The 15,671-nt window shown below is 50.8% G+C and overlaps 1 protein-coding gene across 4 annotated transcripts in view; it reads left to right on the top strand.

Moving 5' to 3' along the window:
• Positions 1 to 14,172: 14,172 nt before the first annotated feature.
• LOC116947426 (sodium-coupled neutral amino acid symporter 2-like) overlaps positions 14,173 to 15,671 on the top strand; it is a 79,543-nt gene continuing 78,044 nt past the window's right edge. For 3 of the 4 annotated variants that reach the window (XM_032963122.2, XM_032963121.2, XM_032963120.2), the window contains exon 1: positions 14,173 to 14,618. The gene's annotated coding sequence lies outside the window, so the exon portion shown is untranslated. The remainder of the gene's footprint in view (positions 14,619 to 15,671) is intronic. The other variant, XM_076070598.1, reaches the window with a different exon arrangement.

The following is a 15,671-nucleotide window of genomic DNA, read 5'->3' on the forward strand; positions in this document are numbered from 1 at the left end:
TATTGGTCGCGAAAGCCTGCTACCGCGTGTTAAACTCAATGCAGTGTAACCCCCGTGTCCGCGCGGTGGCGATGTGTCCCTTCACAAACACATTGGGCCGACAGGAAACGGAGCAAGCATTCAAACCACGCTGTTGCCACGCGCTGAGTTGTACTTTCACGACGCAGTGACTCGGCACTCGTCCCTGCCGTACTTGCCGGTGTAAATCTTTGCAGATATTTTTGCTGAGATTAAGTCATCATCATTGGCAGCCATCGTCTATCCACTGCTGGATGAAGGCCTCCCTACCCCGTCGCCAACCTTCACGACGCAGTGTTGCTTCCCATCCTTCTCGCTCCATCTCCGCAGTGGTCGTCCCCCTGGGCGCGTTCCCTCCGTTGGCTGCCACTCTGTCACCCGCCTCATCATCCTGTCTTTTATTATAATATGAAGTCAGTGGTTACTAAACCTGCGGCAGCTATATATATACTTTCTCAACCGAGTAATATGTAAACACGAGAGAGAATCCTTCTGAGCTCGTGTGTTATGGCTTAGCAAGGTGCAGAGTGACTCATCTTGAGTGTCACGTGCCGTGTGTGTGTGTCATCCACGTGGAGAACTATTTATTTATTTCTCAAACATAACACGGACTCGTGGTATAGGGAAAATTACACGATTGTGTAACATTCAGCGGTGTAGGTGTGAAGGCCAAAAAGGGTGAGAATCGGGTCGCCTGTATCTGGGCTAAAGCATCGCAAGGACCAGTGGGCAAGAGCGTGCCTACACGCTCACGCTGGGGCGCGTTCCACTCCGTTGGCTGCCACTCGTTGTTAATCTCCACCACCATCGCCCATCATCGCTGCAGTCATTGTGCCCTGCCCAAACTCGCACTTTTCTGAAGTCACATTTACGCAGGGTGTTTAACTTTGTGTACGTTGCCTAATCCGCGCGTTCCTTCACTGTCTTCCTTTGAGCGTGATCCCAAGCGCGCGTCTCTCTCCGTGCACCTTGAGCTCGCTACCCATCATCTTCTTCTGCATCAGGTTGTCGTCTCGTCGGAGCGGGTAGCACGCATTGACGCCTACGCGGGAAAGGAGGCGCTCAGTGCGGCCTTGCCTTGCTCACTCCACTGCTGGCGGAAGGGCCTCCGCTCCAGCGAACTTTGGGAGGGTATTTCGTCCACTCTTCCGCATTCACCGGACGTACCCACAGTTCACCCCAGCGATCGGGACGAACTGAAACGACGCCGTGTAAGCTGCTGAGTGGAGGACGGAGGCGGGGATGCTGAAACACTTGCGTCCGATTTTCCCCCAACTGGCATACACACAGACGTACACAGTTGGACATATGCACGTGATCATCATCATAATAATAATAAGCCATAGTATAGGCCACAAGACATTTTCATTATTTTGGTGCTTGCTTGGTAAAGTGCACAAGTCGCATTGTCAGCTGTTGGCACGCACGGCCACGTACACGGGAGCGGAATGACAGTATGGGCACAGAACCCGAGAGTGACTAAAATACGAGATAAGCATAAGTTAGGCGTTTTTTTATTTATAGTTTCTAAGCATGCTTACACAGCATGCCGGTGCAATACATACAACCACCCGTTTCATAACTTGCTTGCATTGTGTTTGTAATTTTGTTACCGTTCAATTGGCCACATATATTTTATACACAGTTATTGTATTCCCATGCCCAATATACTGTAATGCATACATATTACACAATGCAAAGTCCCCCGTATAGCCTGCAACAGACTGTCGGGGCAAGTGCTGTTAGCGAGTAGCACCTATAAATTACCGGCACGGCACACGAGGGGGTGGGTGGCCAGCACCACGCCCGACCGCCTTTGTCTCCCCAGTAGTGCTGTTTACACACCGCACCAGGTACTCATTTGAGGCCAAGTCCATGTGTACGTTGAATGTTGGTGGATCTGTGGCGTCCACCCCGCGGTGTTGCTGTGATGAATTCTGCACCGCGCTGCATTGTTCCAAGTCGAGAATGGCAAGGGACGGAAGCAAGACAAACCTTTGTGCAAATAACACGAAAATTAACACCTCGATAAATGTTACCCTCAGAGGAATCATTTATAATAGGCAGAATTTTGGGTAATGGCCCCTTTTAATAGCTATAAAAAAGGGCCATTGCCCTAAAACATTGCTTATTATACATTATATATCCATTAGGGCAGTGGTATTAATGCGTTGATTTTTGTTGTTATTTGTGCCAGTTTTATAAACACGCTTCAATCCTCTCCCCATCTTTAAGGGTTCACATGAGCAATCCCCGACAGCGCGGATCACACAAAATACTGTACGTCATTTCATTTTGAAGACGCGCTCGAGGTCGTTGTGGTGATTTTCCTCTCAGCGCTGCCGAGTCGCTAGCGCCGACGGCCCCCGCCTTGAATCCCTGCCAGCCAAAGTCGGCCAACGCCCTCCTCGCTGCGTCAAAGTCAAATGAATGTAGAGGCCAGAATACGCTCGTGGTCCACAAGCGTTTGTGGCAAGGCGTTTACCAGCGTCATGTGTCCTTATCCAGTCTTGGCCAGGGGGTGGGCAGCAATTTGCGTGTGGGTTTAAAATTCTGATCACTGTCTCGTGTTTCCAAGCCGACCGATATCAACAAACACGGACGCAAATGTCCACCGCCCAGTTGGCAAACGTGAACTGGACGGATCTCAGGATCGAGAGCGAGGCGGTCGCAGCGTTGGGTAGCCGAGCATTGGAGTGATGGCTGTGGATAGCGGTGGTGGCAGGACAGAGCCCAGTGTGTGGAGCAGAAGACTTCCCCAAGCATGACTTGAAATACCTGGCACGGTTCACTGAGCTCTGCATTGTCCATCCGTGTCCATTGTATTGAGCGCCACCTGGTGAGGCTAGACCACCTGGCAAGGCCGCTCCACCTGGTGAGAACACTCCACCTGGTGAGGCCGCTCCACCTGGTGAGGTTAGACCACCTGGTGAGGCTAGACCACCTGGTGAGGCTAGACCACCTGGTGAGGCCGCTCCACCTGGTGAGGCTAGACCACCTGGTGAGGCAAGACCACCTGGTGAGGCCGCTCCACCTGGTGAGGCTAGACCACCCGGTGAGATTAGACCACCTGGTGAGGCTAGACCACCTGGTGAGGCTAGACCACCTGGTGAGGCTAGACCACCTGGTGAGGCCGCTCCACCTGGTGAGGCTAGACCACCTGGTGAGGCAAGACCACCTGGTGAGGCCGCTCCACCTGGTGAGGCCGCTCCACCTGGTGAGGCTAGACCACCTGGTGAGGCCGCGCCACCTGGTGAGGCTAGACCTGGTGGTCTAGCCTCACCATGCGCGACCTGCCTGTCAGATCCCTGTCGTAAGATCGTGGAATTTACACCATTGGAATAAATACTGTATATGAGCACAAGCCAATGCTCAATGTAAAATGTAGGCACGTGGACTTTTAGATGTTTGATTTTGAGTTGGGAACATGTTTTGCCAAGACATTGCTTGCAGTATAAGCAAAGGGATATTGTTATCAATGCAAGGTCATATTCTCATCATATTGTAAATGCAATATCTTTATCCATGCAATGTGATTTTTATTCACGGTAACTATATTTACACCTGACCTTCAGTGACCTTCATCAATCAATCTCGGAACGACTAAGTAGAAGTTGCAGCCCTGTAAACTCTGACTCACGCCACTGCTGCCCGAAGGGTCCCTGCACTCTTCTGGAGAGGATTTTGGCCAAATCTTCCACCCTGGCCAAAGCGTCTCGGAAGAGGTGGAAGTCGTCAAAATGTAGCCACACTTCATCCCACCACACGCGACGCGCCCATTTAGACTGCTGGGTAGACAGAGGGGGCAGGGGGTGTTGGGGAATCCAGAAACCATACGAATTTAACAACCGCCACGCCGGGAAATCCAAACGAGTCGAATCGGCGACCTCGGCATTGCAAATCCATTGGGCTGACCATTACAGCACTGTGGCAGCGTCCAGAGTGGCCTTATAACGGGCGGTTATAGCACGGGGTGCGAACGCAGAATCACGGCAGTGCGGAGTGAGCGCGGCCAATTTTGTGACCGGCAAAGATGGACTGCGTCTGGCCCGCACATCCCTCGCGTTGCATAACGCGCGGACACGCGTTGCTTATTTTTTACATTTTGCACAACTTTCCTTTGTAGCCTGTCACTCTCTAAATGGCCGATTGATCCCCAAAGGGTGGGTGGGGGGGGGGAGGGCTGTATGGGCCCACTTTGAACGTCGCCAATCGCATGATGGCGTGGTGTGCGGTGCGCGTTTCTGTGCCAGGAGGAGAAGAGCGGTGGTGGTGGTGGTGGTGTGGGGCCGACATCCCCGGCACGCCTCTCTGAGCAGTGCACGTGTACCACAGTGGGGAGCGGTGGTGTAGCGGTCAGCGCATTGCGCTACGGACCCGGCGACCCGAGATCGATTCCCGCTCGCGGTCAGCACCAGTGACGATTGTGTGAACCGGTCCTGGGCCTCCTCTAGGTCGACTTAGCCTCAAATGAGTACCTGGTGCGGTGAGTAGCAAACATCGTCATTGTGGAGACAAAGGCGACCGGGCGTGGTGCTGGCCACCCACCCGTCGTGTGCCGTGCCGGCCTTCAGAGGTGCTCACTAACAGCACTCGCTTCTATAGTCTGTCAAGGCTACACGGGGGATCTTTGTCTTTGTGTACCGCGGTGCACGCGTTACCGCTCGGAGCTGACGCTTCGCAGGGAGTGCCCTTCGCAGTGCCACTTCGCTTCAAGAGATGCTGCATTGCGGTTGGGGACAACAATGACAACGACAATGACAACGACAATGACAACAACAATGACAACAACAATGACAACAACAGTGACAACAACAATGACAACAACAATGACGACAACAATGACAACAACAATGACAACAACACAAAATCACGGACAAATCTCTGCCGAGAAAGTGAGACGTCGAGGCAGCATTCTGGGAAGACATGCTCATCTGTGCCTCATCGATCGATGCGTGCCGAATCAATTAATCAATCGATCGGTGCCGAATTAATTAACCCGTTATCTTAAAGGGGAAAAAATTGACGAGTCTAATGAGACAGCGTTCTATTTTTCCCGGAACTTAATAAATAAATTGGAGAAAATAATAATTAAAAAAACAATATCTGCTGTCTGTCAACCAATTTCATTTATTTTAACAAGGTAAGAGGTCACTAGTTTAAAATAATTACTTTGCAAATGGGCCAAGCACATGTTTACAGAAGGATGGGTTTATTAAGGTTATACGTATATCTCAGGCGTGGGTGATTTCTCAATGTGGGTTTATGGTTGTGGAGCGGTGGTACGTTCATGTCCCGTGCTGTGAACCCCACGATCCGAGTCTGATTGCTCAGCCATGGCGAACAGCGCTGCTAAGTAATATACGAGTCTTGTCTGCACCAACGTATGCTGACCGGTGTGCTGAAGTATGGCCAAACTCCCTATGACTGACACAGTATGAGGAGACATTAATCCAGAAGTTGATTAACAGTGGTGAAAATTTATGTTGTGCAAACAAAAATGATTGCACTTTCAGCTTTTTAGCTAAATTAGCCGCCCTATATTTTGTTGGCCCAAATTTCCAGTAATGTTTTTTTTTTATCTAAAACAAATTCCCCCAACCTCCCATTGCCTCCCGAGTGCCAGGCACGCCATCACTCGTGGAGCCGCCAGTGGCTTATCCAAGGGCACTCAAGAATTACAATCGTCATTGCCCTCCCGTGTTCATGAATATTTATTGTACAGCCCATTGCTGATATATTACAACAAACCTGTTCGATAGGGGCATTGTTGGATAGTTATACGGTATAATACATTCAAGAATCTCCTTATACCCAATGTGATATTGATCCTATCAATTTTTTGTATACTATTGTAATAGTTAGTATGGCTATAATTAGGGCTTTATGTAAGTTGCAACTGGCCATGGCTGACCTCTGGAAAATACCATTGTCTAGTTTAACCATCGTTTCCTGCCAGCTCGCTGCCAAATACTGCCAGCTGCTCCTCAATGCCTCCCAATGTCTCCCGTTGCTGGCTGATGCTGCCAACCGGCTGTGACAGTTTCAACGTGGGTAGGTGCACAGACTTTCGTCATTCCACTGGGGGGTGAGGGCCTCCCCAATGCTGCGTGGGTCACGTGGGTTATTTGACCATACTTCACCACACTGGTCAATGTAGCCTGGTGAAGGCGAGGAGCACAGACTTTGGAGCGTAGTACTCACGATTCAGCCCCGCAGCCACATAAGACAAATTCAATGCGAGGTGGTCGCCCATCCAGCCATGCTTAGCAGAGAGACTTGACGAGACCTAACGATATGGGGGTACATTCCAGATGACTTGCGTTATGCTGTAGGTTAACATGCAGGACTGTAGACAGGGCATGGAATGTATATCTAGTTAAAATGGGGTTTTTAACATTCATTATTAGAATGAAAAGGAACAAAATGAATCTCCATTCTCCCTATTCAGTGGCTTTGGTTCCTCATTTGTACGTGGTGTATGAATGTTGAACTTCTTTCGCACCGTACGTAGCCAACCGTGCTAATCGTACCAACAATAACACTGCCATCAAGAGTTTGGGTGACGTTGTCTGATGGGTGTTTGGGTTGTGCTGCGTGCTGTCTGGCGTGACGTGCGACCTCTCTCACCGTGTGTGGGAGCTCCTCGTGGAATTGAATCGGTTGTTGAATCGGGTCGCCGAAGTGTGTGGAGGGAAACGTTGGACATCGTGCCGTACAACAATATATAAGTTACAACCCGAAAATACATCAGAGGGCCGTTGAGCAGTCCGGTGAGAACCCACGCAGTACGCTTCTCACTCTGCCCTCTCCCCTCCCAGTCTCTAGCGGCCCCTCTCTGTAGCTCTCTCGCCACCGTGCCGCGCTCTCTCGCTCCTGTTCCCTTCTCGCTCCCCTCCAATAGAACTAACTCCCACTGCAGCACAGAGAGCAACCATCTTCACAACAACAACAGCAGCCTGCAGCTTCCGTTTCTCCCTTAACACAACCCCCATCTCTTCTCCCCTAGCTCATCATCATCCTGCTGCCACTGCCACTTACTCCCTGTCCCCGCACGCCAGCTACGAGCAGTCCTCCTCTCGTCTCTTTAGAACTGCTATTTGTGTTTCGTTTTTTATCCTTTCCCCGCACGTCCGATGAGCACGGTTGGCTACGTACGGTGCGAAAGAAGTTCAACATACATATATACATACAACCCCAACCCCTATCACTAATTATCACTCCCCAAACCACTCCTTAACCAATTCGACTTGTCCTGTCACCACAACTACGCCTTCACGTCGAATAACTCCACTTCTTTTTATTTTAATCACTATCATCTTATGTACAATTATATAATTGTCGTCAAGCGGCTTGGATTAAGGCACCGTATAAATCTATACAAGATAAAGTATCCGGGTAGAAAAACTAAACACTGAAAAACCAATATCGATGGTAATGTTTGGTGTACCAGAGAATAATGATGCGGCCAAGACTGTCAAGTTTGACGTGACGTCATTGCATATGTACTCAGTCTTGGCCTAACCCTACAATAGTGCGCGTCCAACCTTACTGGGAAAGAGGTGGAGGAATTCGCCCGTAGGGGCACGCGTTTGTGGAACCAGGGCACGTGGTTTGTGGAACCAGGGCACGCGTTTGTGGAACCAGGGCACGCGTTTGTGGAACCAAGGCACGTGGTTTGTGGAGTCGGGGCACGCGTTTGTGGAGTCAGGGCACGCGTTTGTGGAACCAGGGCACGTGGTTTGTGGAACCAGGGCACGCGTTTGTGGAGTCAGGGCACGTGGTTTGTGGAACCAGGGCACGTGGTTTGTGGAGTCAGGGCACGCGTTTGTGGAGTCAGGACACGCGTTTGTGGTACCAGGGCACGCGTTTGTGGAGTCAGGGCACGTGGTTTGTGGAACCAGGGCACGGAGGCGTCACTGGGAACGTGTCATCGACAGAGCCGTCCCTGGGGTGCACGGCCAATCGGGTGTGGCCGCCCGGGGCCCCGGGCTTTGGAGGCACCCCCCGCACGTCGACGTCACAGTGGTGTCAGAATGTAAACACGGATTGGCCCCGGGGCCCCGCACCACCACTTGACGGCCCTGGTCATTGGCGACACGGTGAGCAGCGAAAGAAAGCCCGGCGAGTAACTTTTCGAAAGGGTCACGTTCTTAAAACGCTGACACCGATGCTGCGGTCTTTGCGACGGTGGCGTGCTCGCGGCTATTTTTGTTAAACACCGGGAGGCTACGACTATTGATCGATGTTCAGCATTTTAAATACGATTCACCTTCGCGTTTGTTTGTGTTAATGAACTCAGACAAGATCGGCTCATCAGTGTGAAACACGGTTGGCGAGAGAGCATTGTTCGTGAGCGCCTGCTGTTAAGACGAGCGACGGTGTGGCCCGTACGGTTCACGTCCGTCCGGTCGAGTCCCCTTCGCGTGGTGAGTGCCCAGGTGACAACACGAGTGTTTAGCCAAGATCTCGCTGAACTCCACAGCCCATTCACTGCAACTTCGCGGCGTATGTATATTCGTGGGGAGCGGTAGTGTAGCTGTTAGCGCGCTGAGCTACAAACGCGGATCGCCGGGTTCGATTCCCGCTCTACGGCCAACACCAGTGACGGTTATCTGAACCGGTAATGGGCCTCCCCTAGGTCGACTCAGCCTCAAATGAGTACCTGGTGCGGTGTGTAAACATCGCCACTGGGGAGACAAAGGCGGCCGGGCGTGGTGCTGGCCACCCACCCCCTCGTGTACCGTTCCGGCCGTCATCGGTGCCTGTTAACAGCACTTGCCCCTACAATCTGTTAAGGCTATACTGGGGGTCTTTGTCTTTGTATATTCAGTGCTAGCCTTTTGCCCGTCCAAGGACGGTGTATTTCAGTAAATCTGAAACTTGCAAGCGAATAAGCAGACCGCGACGTGATATTCATTGCATCAATTCGTGCGCACTTTGTAAGGAAGCGGTGACACAGAATTATTTCATTTGAAGGTTATAATTCCTTGTTCATCATGATGTCCAATTTTGACTTAAAACTTTCGTGACTGCAGGAATTCATATTCTTTGGTTCTTTCGGTAAAGTCACGTAGATATAAAAATATTAAGTGAACAAAAAGAAAAATCATAAAAATTTAACTAAATAATAAAAAGAAAAAACACTAATGTAGACTGTAGCCTGGCTCTCAGTCGGAGTGAGTGCACTGGCAATCCACGATGTAGACTGCAGCCTGGTTTCTAAGCTGGTGGACTGTCGGTTCGCTCACTCAGGTTGGGAACCAGGCTGCAGTCTACATTGTGGACTGCCAGTGCACTCACCAAGCTTAATGGCCGGGCTGCAGTTCACATTGTAGATTGCCGGTACACTCACTTCGATTCTGAGCCAGGCTACAGTCTACATTCAGCGTTACGGAGGTCACGTGATGACGTGAGGGTTCTGCCTTTGTAGTGAGGGTTGTGAGTTGACGCCGAGGAGGGGGGAGGAGGAGTCTCGCCCCCCCACCCCCCCCCTGTTGGAGTGACGTCAACCGCTAATTAATATTAATGAGAGGGTGTTCATTTTGGAAGACGTCACCTCTTCATGATTATTAATGAGGGGGGTTGTTCGATATGGAGTGACGTCACCTGTTCATGATTCTTAATGAGGGGGTGGGTGCTACATGTGGAGTGACGTCACCCACTCATGATTATTAATGAGGGGGAGGGGGTTCATGGGGAGGACGTCACCTGTTCATGATTATTAATGAGGGGGGCTGGCCGATGTGGAGTGACGTCACGCGCGGGACGCACAGACATTTTTGGCTCATCATACTGTAGTAGTCAATATGCTGCGTCGTAAACGCCCATAACCCTCCCGGCTTACGTAAGTTTCCATCAGACACGCATGTCCGCACTCGCCTTTCTTGACACGCGTGATGAGGCCAGGTGGAAGAAGGCTCTAGACCCAGACGCTAATAATCAACTCGCTACAAAATGGGACCTTTTTGCCAGTGTCAAAGTATGAAAAAATAAGAATAGAAATAAAAATCGTTTTTACCCTTTCTGGCAATAAAACAGGAGGTGTTAAGATGTTCAAACACCAAAGAGACACCGTTTTGTAAGGAATCAACAAGTTACTGCATTAGCCACACACAGTACTTGTGGTGAACATGCAAACCAACATGTCCGCATTAACCACAAATACTTGCGGTTAATGCAGACTTGACTCCTTGCAAACGGTGTCTCTTTGGTGATTGAACATCGTAACACCCGTTTTATTGCCTGCAAGGGTAACGCCCGTTCTTATTGTTTTGTCATCAACTCGCTCTCCACAAGAATCCACCTCGCTGGGCGTTGGCGCATGTGGACATTTTTTGCCCGCTCTGGAATTCTGTCGCACCGGACGTGACTTTCCGTGCGAGTTCCCCCTCTGTTCATCTCCTTTCCGCGTACTGCTCAACTTTGGAATCCCATTGTTTATTTTTGCCCAAGTTCCTATATATTATAACAATACAAATGACGACATCCCTTTTGTAAACCCGCTGACGATAAGTGAATGCAACCCCATGCCGTGCCTCTGCCACGGGGTTTGTTTAACCTCACTTGACCGCGTTGGTCAATGCAGAGCGAACCTCGGCTCAGATATTCACTCACCATCGATGTGAGCCTCGTGACGGGTAACCGAATGCGTTGTTTGTGAGTTCACAGCACAGGGCTCGAGCCTCGGTGTGACCGCTCCACCCCGAGGTGCGTATCACCTTGCTCAGCTCGAGAAACGTGTTCGTGTCTGTTGCAATATCCTTGGTACTCTTAGGTGATGGTCATTTTGAGTAGCATGCCTTCCAACAGGTTAGGGACTCGCTACTCTGACGTGTGTACACTGTACGTTCTAAGCAGAGCTAAGCACAGTCCGCTATGGACCCAGCATGCTCAAGTTCAATTCCCGGGCACGGCTACAATTTAATGGGGAGTGCTGTCTGAACCCGGACCTCGTCCCACCACCCCCCTTCAACGCGCACTGACCATGCTCGTGAAGTATGGTCAACAAAAAACACCATACGCTATGTGTGGAAATCTTCAAGCAATAGATGCGTCAAAGGGCCATATACTAATGCAGAACTGTAGCTATCATCTTAAAAAAAGTGTTTTTGTTAAACATACAATTATATTATCTGCGTGTGCTATATAACACTATGTATGTGCAGTACAATAGAAGGCGCACCTTAATATGTGAGATGGCTCTCAGGGTGTGTGTTTTGGCTGTTGCTCACTTTGGCAATTGTGCAACTGACGGGAAGGTCTTGTGACAAGAAAAGAGCGGTCCAAGTATCTCGTGTTGCACGGAAAACATTGATCATCTCTCCAAGGCTTGGAGGCCAACATATGTCCGATAAAAATGTGTTCACAAACCATACGGTGCCTTTTTAAATTCGTTATTCTGTGAATTGAGTGCCCTCTGTCCATCCGCTGTTGGTAGAAGGCCTCCTCAGTCACGGCGGTGAATTGACCATACTTCGCCCGTGTGGTTCATCGGCGTGCCGTTGCTGAAGGTCGGGTGATCCAGAACGGTGTCCCGGATATCACTCTTGCCTCTGATGTCAGCCCTGTTACTGGGAGTCGAACTCGGGTCTCCAGTGTTGCAGTGCAGTGCAACAAACCACCACCGCGGCACCGCCCGCAACCGAAATGAAATACTGAAGTGCACTCATCTAAAAAACGACGTCTCTTTCAGCCACCGATGTTAGGATTTTGCTGGGATTCGAACTCGGGTGGCTGGTTTCGGAGCACAGTGCAGCCACCACTGCGGCGGTGAGAGGAGGTTCCACATTCGGCTCGCTTCAGGTGTCGCTCGCCACTGATGATAGCAGGGAGTACAAACAGAGTACCCGAACACTTCAACACCACTGCCGCGATTTGCGGCTTTATATCCCAATGGACGTCGTTGCTTAACAGGGAGAGTTGACCTGTGTGGTGCGATGAGAGGGGACTTGGGCTGCATGACGCCCCCTGCATGGCTGGAGCTCTGCGTGTGTGTGGACGCGTCTGAATGCCAGGAACGGGTAACTCCCATACGCGGCGATTGGTTGATACGACAATACAGGCTTTGAATCATCCCGGCCAGGTTGACTTTGCCTCTCGCCGATGCAAAGCAGCGTCACGGACCGTGCTTTGTCGGTGTTTGCCATTGCGCTTGTTACTAGGCGCTGCGATGTTGGCATAGCTCGGCTCTCAAGAGGGCGCGCGTGGCTGTGCGAAGCTTGGCGAGGGCACGTGGCCTGTAAAGGTGAAGAGGCGCCTAAAGAGGGGATGCATCGACACGTTACCAGCATGCCGGATGTGCGTGTCGCATGCAAAGTGTGAAGGTAGCGGGACATTGACTTGATGGGAATCGTTTTGGCTCCGCCACAGCCACAGCGTGAACACTGAACGCATTTCACGTCCGAACTCCACCGTGAAACGAGAAGGTCGGAGGACTGAGGGCAGCGCGAGTGAGGACGTGGGTTCGAGAGCGGCCCCTCCACAGGGAAGGGAGAGTCCACCATCTCATCCCTGATTCGTGACGACCGCACGTGTATCACGTCACGTGATAAACGTGACGTGATACACGTGACGTCACACTGAGACGTTCACTTCGGATTATTTCCTTTACCAAAGTTCAAATGTTTGGTTTGACATTTGATTGGAGCTGGGACCATTAGTGCGTTATAATCGGTTCAAACTTGCCAGCGGCTACTTTTTCTGTGGTCAAATGTGTTTTTTTTGTCAATCACCGTTATCGGTTAGAGTTCGAAATAAAAATTACCTGCAAGTCACGGCATGACCCTGAACCCCAGCTGGAATGTAATTGGCGGGGGGGGGGGCAAAACGTCAAGAGATAAAAGCGTCTTCTGTGTAATGTCAGTGCATTGACACAGGCATGAGTCATGGTGGCGAGTTGTCGTGATGGGATTATGGGACTACCGGATAATGACAACGCTGATGGCACACATACTAATAATAACAACCGTACCATGAGGGTACCGGAAAATATTCCACGAGCAATTACGCCGTGATCATCACCATCATCACCACCATAGGCCGTGATCTATCCACTGCTGGCTGAAGGCCTTCCCAATTCGTCGCCATGCATCTCTGCCCTGCCACACATGGCCCGATTTGGTTCACGACCGCGACTGGGTAAGTGGGTGGGGTTGTGGATGGATGAGGGGTGTGGATGTTACACCCCCCACCACTACCACCACCTACCCTGCCCCCACCCCTAGCACCACCACCACTACCCTGCCCCCACCCCTAGCACCACCACCACTACCCTGCCCCAACCCCTAGCACCACTACCCTGCCCCCACTCCTAGCACCACCACCACCTACCCCCACCCCTAGCACCACTACCCTGCCCCCACCCCTAGCACCACCACCACTACCCTGCCCCCACCCCTAGCACCACCACCACCAGCACCCTGCCCCCACCACCGCAGGCCATCCTCCCCGACCCCCCAACTCTCCCCTCCCAAAGCACGACCCTAACGTGGAACCGTCGACAAAGCCAAAGTTTCCTCCCATACTCTTTGGTTCATTCGGTAAAGTCACGTAGCTTCAAATCGAGATTTTTCCCTCCTATAGCTTATTACGGCATGTCTGTTGCCACGGTTGACCCTTAAAGTTTGTTTAACGTTCACTAATAAAGCCATTGAGCGTATTTGTTTAATTACTGGCAATGTACTACATACTAATTAACATATTCCACTTTTTGGGCAATTGCTGTTCGCGAGTACCTCCAGAAGGCCAGCAGCACGCACATTCGCCTTTGTCTCCCTAGTGCTTCTGCTTTACACACCGCCCCAAATACAGCTACAGATATTCATATTTAAGGTTGAGTTGACCTCGGGAGGGGGATTGCGGAGAGAGGCCCGGAACGGGTTCGGATATCCCGCGCCAGGCCACTGATGATGGATGATGTCGCGAGCGTCCAACCGAGATCCGTGACTGCAGCACGGATCTCGGTCGCCGGGTATTTCGCGTCGCGCAGTGCGCTAACCACCGCGCCACCGCTCCCGCCCACGATCATTCATCCGATGAGCAGCGAGGCTACCGCACGTGGCGGCTATTGGTGGTGCACACACACACACAGGGGGGGAGAGAGAGAGGGGGGAGAGAGAGTGACGGAGGGCGTGTGAGGGGGTGTGGTGGTGGCGGTGGGCTGGATTGGCGTAGTGGTTGCTGCTGCTGTGCACATGGTGGAAATTTCCACTCGCCAGAGCGCGGCGAGCCCGAGACAAGAGAGCAGATTATAAAAACGGACCAACCCTCTTGCATTCCCTCCAGAGGACATCTCGCGGCTTTCAGCTTAAATACGAAGAGCCCTCCTACCCCCTACTTCCCCTGCCTATCCTACCAGTCTGTCTACCCACCTACCAGTCGTCTCTCTCTCTCTTATCTCCTCTTGCCTTTGATCACTAGAGCGAGCGGGTTCGACCAGTGCTGGGTGTCGTGCGCGTGTGTGGCTTAAGGGCTAAACATTAACGCAGATTAAGGCAGTTTCATTGGGGGAATTTACATTTACAAGCCGGAAGCACCATTGGCTGATTCACGACCGTCATCATCATCATCTGTGTTGTGACAACCCAGGGACCAGCAAGGTATGTGACTCTTGCCATGTCGCAAAGGGTGTGGCGCGTGTTGTGTTCATGGCGAGACAGGATGATGATGATGGGGTTAGGATGGCAACTCAACAACACAATGTACCGGCATTTTGAGTTGTTCGTGACTGCTGTGAGCTCTGTCCGTCTCGCAGTCGACAGGGCGACACGTTCCACGCAGCACACACGCAGAAACACATCACACGTGTCATTTGTCGACGATGCACACTACTCTTTAAGATGACAAATGCACGGTGTCTTTTTCTTATAACAATTTTTTTGTTCATTACAAAATGTTAACATTTTTTTTGTTTGCTTTCGTCTGACACGAACTAAAACGATATGATTAGTATGTACCGGGAACACCTTCGCCGTACGTTTATATTTTAATTGTTGAGTGAAATCTGCGTGCAATGTAATTGCCGTTAATGCGAGGGAGCGAGCGAGTGGTGGGGGCCGCGCGCTGTCGCGGGGCGGAAACGCCTTATAAGGGTGGGGCATGTGTGCACAGCGGTGACGTCACAGCGTCGCCATCGAGTCACGTGCCCACAGCAGCAATTCGCCTGTCACAATGCTAATTGTGTTTTAATTGTGCCGGCAACGAAGAAGCATCGACCGGGCCCACGAGGTTTTTTATGAAAATATTTCTGAAACGGTGGTTGGACAAAACGGATAACGATTAATAGAATGGTCGTAGTTTGTACTATGTGGTGACTTGAGTGGCTTATACAGCGATAATTACTTGCTGTGTTCTATTAATAACTGTGCAGTTATTTGTTTAATGGGTGATTATCCACTTGACGTTTAGCTCGTCAGAAATGCACAGACGCGATGCAGGCGTCTCGAATGTGTTGAGCAGATTTAGGATTTTTTTATTTTAGCAGCAACAGCTGCAGCTGATTTTTGGTCTTTTTTGGAAACAGGGATGGATATTGATTTAAAGCTTTCGTGACTGCAGGGATTCATAATAAAAAATATTATTTTCTTTCCTTTCTACGTGACTTTACCCAAAAAAACAAGAATAGGGATGGATATTGTCTTGGAATGGTCGTG

Source organism: Petromyzon marinus, chromosome 30 (genome assembly GCF_048934315.1).
Source record: "Petromyzon marinus isolate PM22_M1 ecotype Great Lakes invasive population chromosome 30, UKy_Petmar_22M1.pri1.0, whole genome shotgun sequence".
Lineage (NCBI taxonomy): Eukaryota > Metazoa > Chordata > Hyperoartia > Petromyzontiformes > Petromyzontidae > Petromyzon > Petromyzon marinus.